The sequence below is a fragment of the Brienomyrus brachyistius genome, unplaced genomic scaffold (assembly GCF_023856365.1).
Source record: "Brienomyrus brachyistius isolate T26 unplaced genomic scaffold, BBRACH_0.4 scaffold40, whole genome shotgun sequence".
Lineage (NCBI taxonomy): Eukaryota > Metazoa > Chordata > Actinopteri > Osteoglossiformes > Mormyridae > Brienomyrus > Brienomyrus brachyistius.
In genome coordinates this window covers 1,735,904-1,740,661 of record NW_026042315.1, presented here as the reverse complement: position 1 = coordinate 1,740,661, position 4,758 = coordinate 1,735,904, and the positions used below count along the sequence as shown (strand labels likewise).

General features: G+C 42.2%; 1 long non-coding RNA gene across 4 annotated transcripts; it reads right to left on the bottom strand.

The window, feature by feature from the left end:
* Positions 1 to 728: 728 nt before the first annotated feature.
* Positions 729 to 3,212, bottom strand: LOC125722623 (uncharacterized). Of its 4 annotated transcripts, XR_007386487.1 has the most exons (4): positions 3,054 to 3,212; positions 1,739 to 1,849; positions 1,318 to 1,410; positions 729 to 1,104 (listed from the first exon to the last, which is right to left on the bottom strand). It is a non-coding gene; the product is annotated as an uncharacterized LOC125722623 (long non-coding RNA). The 4 variants fall into 4 exon arrangements; XR_007386488.1 differs by having other exon boundaries at positions 1,318 to 1,849; positions 3,044 to 3,212; XR_007386486.1 differs by having other exon boundaries at positions 1,318 to 1,849.
* Between the last annotated feature and the right edge of the window lie 1,546 nt (positions 3,213 to 4,758).

Here is a 4,758-nt window from a genome sequence, read left to right as displayed (position 1 = left end):
GTCGGGCCACCACAGAGGCTCGATGGTATACCGTCTAAGGAGAGGGTGCTGGGCCCCCTCCTTGCTCCGCTCCAGGACCTTGCTGCAGCTGTCATCGGTGGACAAGGTGACCTCAAAGAATTCGAAGGGGCCATTCCGCGGTACGCAAAGAACATCTTCCATACGAAGGCCCAGTGCTTCGAAGGCCACCTCCCGGATGAAGGCCAGACGGTCGGGGAAGGTGCCCACCTCCCCCTCAGCCCTCCAGCAGAACCGGGTGGTATTCCGCAGGCCACCGCCTGCTACCAGCCACGGCCCGCTGAAGGGCTTCCTCGATGGTCCGCCGGCCGTTGCCATCCGGGAAGGTCCACCGACGTCGCCGCTGGAGCAGAGTCCTTCCGCCGCCGTGGTCTCGACGTCCGCCGTCCGCCAATCCGGGATGAGTCGAGCAGAGCTAAACTATAAAACCAGCTAAAAATAAAAACACCAGTTCGCCCAGCAGGGCGGCGGACAAGCCACCAGCCACTGCGGGATCCCCAGCCTACTAAAAACAGAAATAAAAGCAGGGATAAAAGGCTAAAAAGGAAGGCACGGGTCGCCCCGTGGCAGCGGCGGTCAAGCCACCTGCTGGTCACGCCTTAGGTTAACCGTGCCTTCCTCTAAAAAACCCGACGCAGTCCGTGAAAACCGGTAAAAAGTCAGTAAAATCCACTTGATTTTAGCCAAAAGGCCGCGAAGCGATACCCGCAGACTGCACCCCGCCGATTTTTAAATAATATTATGCTTGTACTACTTACATTAACACAAAATCACAATCTAAAAGGCTGAAACACCATGCAAATCAATGCCAACCCAGTACAATAAGAATTTTATTTATCAAACATTTAACAAATAGAACTACCTGCAGAACTATTACCCTTAACACAGGCAAAAGAGCAATTCCACCAGCAAATACAATTATACACCATTAAAATCTAATTACATGGCCAATAAAACAATTAAAATGTTACCTTACATGCATGCCAATAAAAAGTTAAGACAAAAAGAAAAAGTTCAAAAAGGAACATACCCGCAGACTTCCAAACTCTGCACAAGGGTCGGGCTAAAACAGCATCATACACTTTCCTAAAACACATAAAATCAGTAACCTTAGGAATAAAATAGGTCAATCACAAAATAAACAGCACAACAGATAAAATAAAATGTTAATAATGTTAATATTGATGAATATGTGCCAACAGTGATCAACCAAAAAAGTGCTCAGTAAATTCTGTACATGCCATTAAATACAATCCAAACCAAATAAAACACAAGCACAGAAAAAGAAAGCAAACTTACATAAAACCCGAGGTGTCCTTTGTGTGCTTCAGGAAAGCACATCATGTCAACCCTGTAGGATGGATTGTCACCACCTAGACGTACTGGGGCAGCCTAGGATCAAGGCAGTTAGATGGATGTCAGCTTACCTCTGGGGGTAGGTCGTTTAGGTGGATGGCAGCTTATTTCTGTGATCAGGGTGTTTGGGCAAATGTCAGCTTGCCTCTGAGATCAGAGTGTTTAGGTGGAAGCGAGGTTACCTCAGGGGTCAGGGGGCTGGGTCAAAGGCAGCCTACCTCTGGGGTTAGGGCATTTGGGTGGATGTGAGCTTACCTGAGGCGCCTGTGTGTTTGGGTGGACAGCAGCTTGTCTGAGATCAGAGCATTTGGGTGGATGGCAGCCTACCTCTGGGGTTAGGACATTTGCGTGACTGTGAGCTTACCTGAGGGGTCTGCGTGTTTGGGTAGACCGCAGCTTGCCTCTGCGATCAGGGTGTTTGGGTACATGTCAGCTTAGCTCTGGGGTCACAGTGTTCGGTTGGATGTGAGCCTTCCTGTGGAGTCAGGGCGTTTGGGTGAACAGCAGCTTACCTCTGGGGTCACAGCGTTTGTGTGTAGGGCAGCTTACTACAGCTAACTCTCAATTAGTTTAACTGAATTTATCCTAAAAAATAATATTTATCTCTATACCTGACACACAAAATACCGTGACTTATATATAATGTGGCATGTTGTAAATGCAACCAGTAATCAGAAGACATGTGAAGACACACAGAAGTGTGACATGTGCTGCACACCAGGGCAATTTCAGAATCCCAAATCAGATCTGTAGTTAACACCAAGCTATGGTAAACCAAGTGGCAACTATATACATGTATGGAAATCACACAACCCGAAAAACATATTAATACACAGGTATGTCTGACTCACTATCAAAAACGATGTAAACTTCTGTAGTAGTTAATAGATTAACAGACACAAAAAACCCAGAGGTACACCAACGAAAACACAGTGCAATGCTAGTATCCAACTAGCAAGAACTAGCTAACCAGCTAAAAAGTCGCAATTAACTTCTAAATTATCGAAACCCAGCTACATCGATAAGTACAAAAATTACCACGGAACATACATGTATTAGTTTAATAAAGTTTAAGCAGAAATTATCTAAATAAATCCGGCTTTAGTTTTGTTTGCCGGAGCTCGAACGCCGGACATGTCTTACTAAAAGGGCGCGAACTTCGGCCGGTTTGTGGCAAAGTAACCATGACAACCGCCTGCCGCTGGCGCCACACAACGTCGTTGACCGCAGTCAGACTCTCGCGTGTTTATGTCTGACCGACTCGCGTCGCCATAATGAGATTTAGTCGTACTTACGTTAAAAAAAAGCTCTTACCAACCTCATTTCACTGTATCCTATGCACAGCAATTTATTTAGCTTTCAACAAACTTAATTTTACAGAACAGAATTTCTGTATTGCCTCATTATATATATATATATATATATATATATATATATTCATTAATTTTCTCTAGTCAACGCACTGAATTACGACGGCCAATATTATGTATTATTTTGACAATAATATAAGTAGATTATTCTTTTACTATATGTAAATTCCTTAATTATATTCCATTGCTACTTTACAAAAGCCTTCAGGAAGTTTGGTGTTTTCATGACAACTAACCAAGTGTCTAACCAGTGTTTACCTGAATAATACAGAAAATTAAATGACACTTGTTAAACTCACCTGGACGTACCTTTTACAGTCGTTTAAACCGTCATGAGCAATGCTGAAATCACTGTTGCAAACAGTTCAGCGCGTAACATTGTCATTATTTTTCATCCTTATTAAACAAGGGCACGTTTTTGTGTAGTCTGTGGTGAAATGCATTTTATATTTTCGTTTTTTGAGACACTCTCCCTCCGCCGTGACGCTCCATGGAACCAATACCTTCGGTTCTCTGGGAGTTAAATAAAAGCCCGCCCACACTGAAATATGATTGGCTTATATGGCTAAGTAAACCAATCAGGATGCTGTCTGTCTAGCACTGGCTACATGAAGAGTCACACATATAGGGATCCACACATACGCACGTTCTCTCTTTCTCTCTATCCCTCTCTCTCTCGCTCATTCCTAGCTCATTTACTTGCTCATTCGTGTGTGCTACTGTCTCGCGTGCATGCTCTTGTTTGCTTGCTCTAGTTTCCAGGATATAAATTTTTTTAATTTAGGGGCATCAGGGAGCCGCTGTCAATATGCGGGAGACTTGGGATGTCTGGATAACTGCTTATTTGTACTATCATGATAACTGATCATTTCCAGGGAGCCGTAAATGTTTACACATATTTATTATTTTATAATATTTCATGTATATTTTCAACTTATTCACACCTTATTGTACCATGCGTCCATGCATACTTTACTGTAAAATCAGACAGATAAACGTTTAGAAAAATAATCGATTCTACAACTTAACTTGCAGCTGTCCAATTACACATCCATATTTTATTGCTGCAGATAACTGAGGTAGGTGTGGTATATAACGCTGAAGGTTAGACGTATAGTACAATAACATATGTACAACATGTGGTCATTTCAGTCAGACAAACGTTTAAAGTGGAAAACGAGCTTTATATTTTACCGGCAATTTCCATAGCACGTCTTAGTCGAAGCACTACACTGCCATCTATTGAACAAGTAGGGTTACTGAATCGTGAAATGTTTTTTTAGGACCATTAAAAGAGGATTATCAGTATGAAGGTTTATCAATAAAAATAATTTATTAAAATAAATATTACAGGACTCTCCCTGAAAATAAGGTGTTCTTAGCTTCCAAAGCCAAGGACACATTCTAGTGATTTTCCAGGAGACTGAACCTAAGTAACCTGGGGCCTTATGAAAAACAATCAATCAGCTCATGTTGAAGCTCACAAGGTGTGGAGAACAAGAAAGACAAGTAAGGGAGAAAGGCAAGGTGCAGAGCATACACAAGCAATGTAGCGGCACATCAGTTATAGTGTATGATTAAAAATACATCATTTCTCACAGTATCAATAGTGGCCCATTGCTCCTACTGTAGCCTCACACCTCCAGGGTTGTGGGTTCAATCTGCACCCCTGCTGTAATAAACAGTGAAATTATCACAGTAACACTGTTTATCAGTAAAATAGTACAATACTGTAGAAAGTAGGGCAATATTTATGAGAACCTTGCCGATAAAATGCTGCAATGCACTGTAATTCAGTACGTAAACTGCAAATAAATAAACTGTAGAATTTACTCAAATTAAATGATGTAATAATTTGCACTCGCTTTTTTGGGTTGAATTTAGTATACGCAATTCTAGGAAATATTTTAAATAAATCAAGTTAAAGTCTGGGGTGGCATGGTGGTGCAGGAGTTTAGAATGGCATCACCGGTTCATCAGGTGTGGAGTTTGCATGTTCTCCCCATGTCATTGG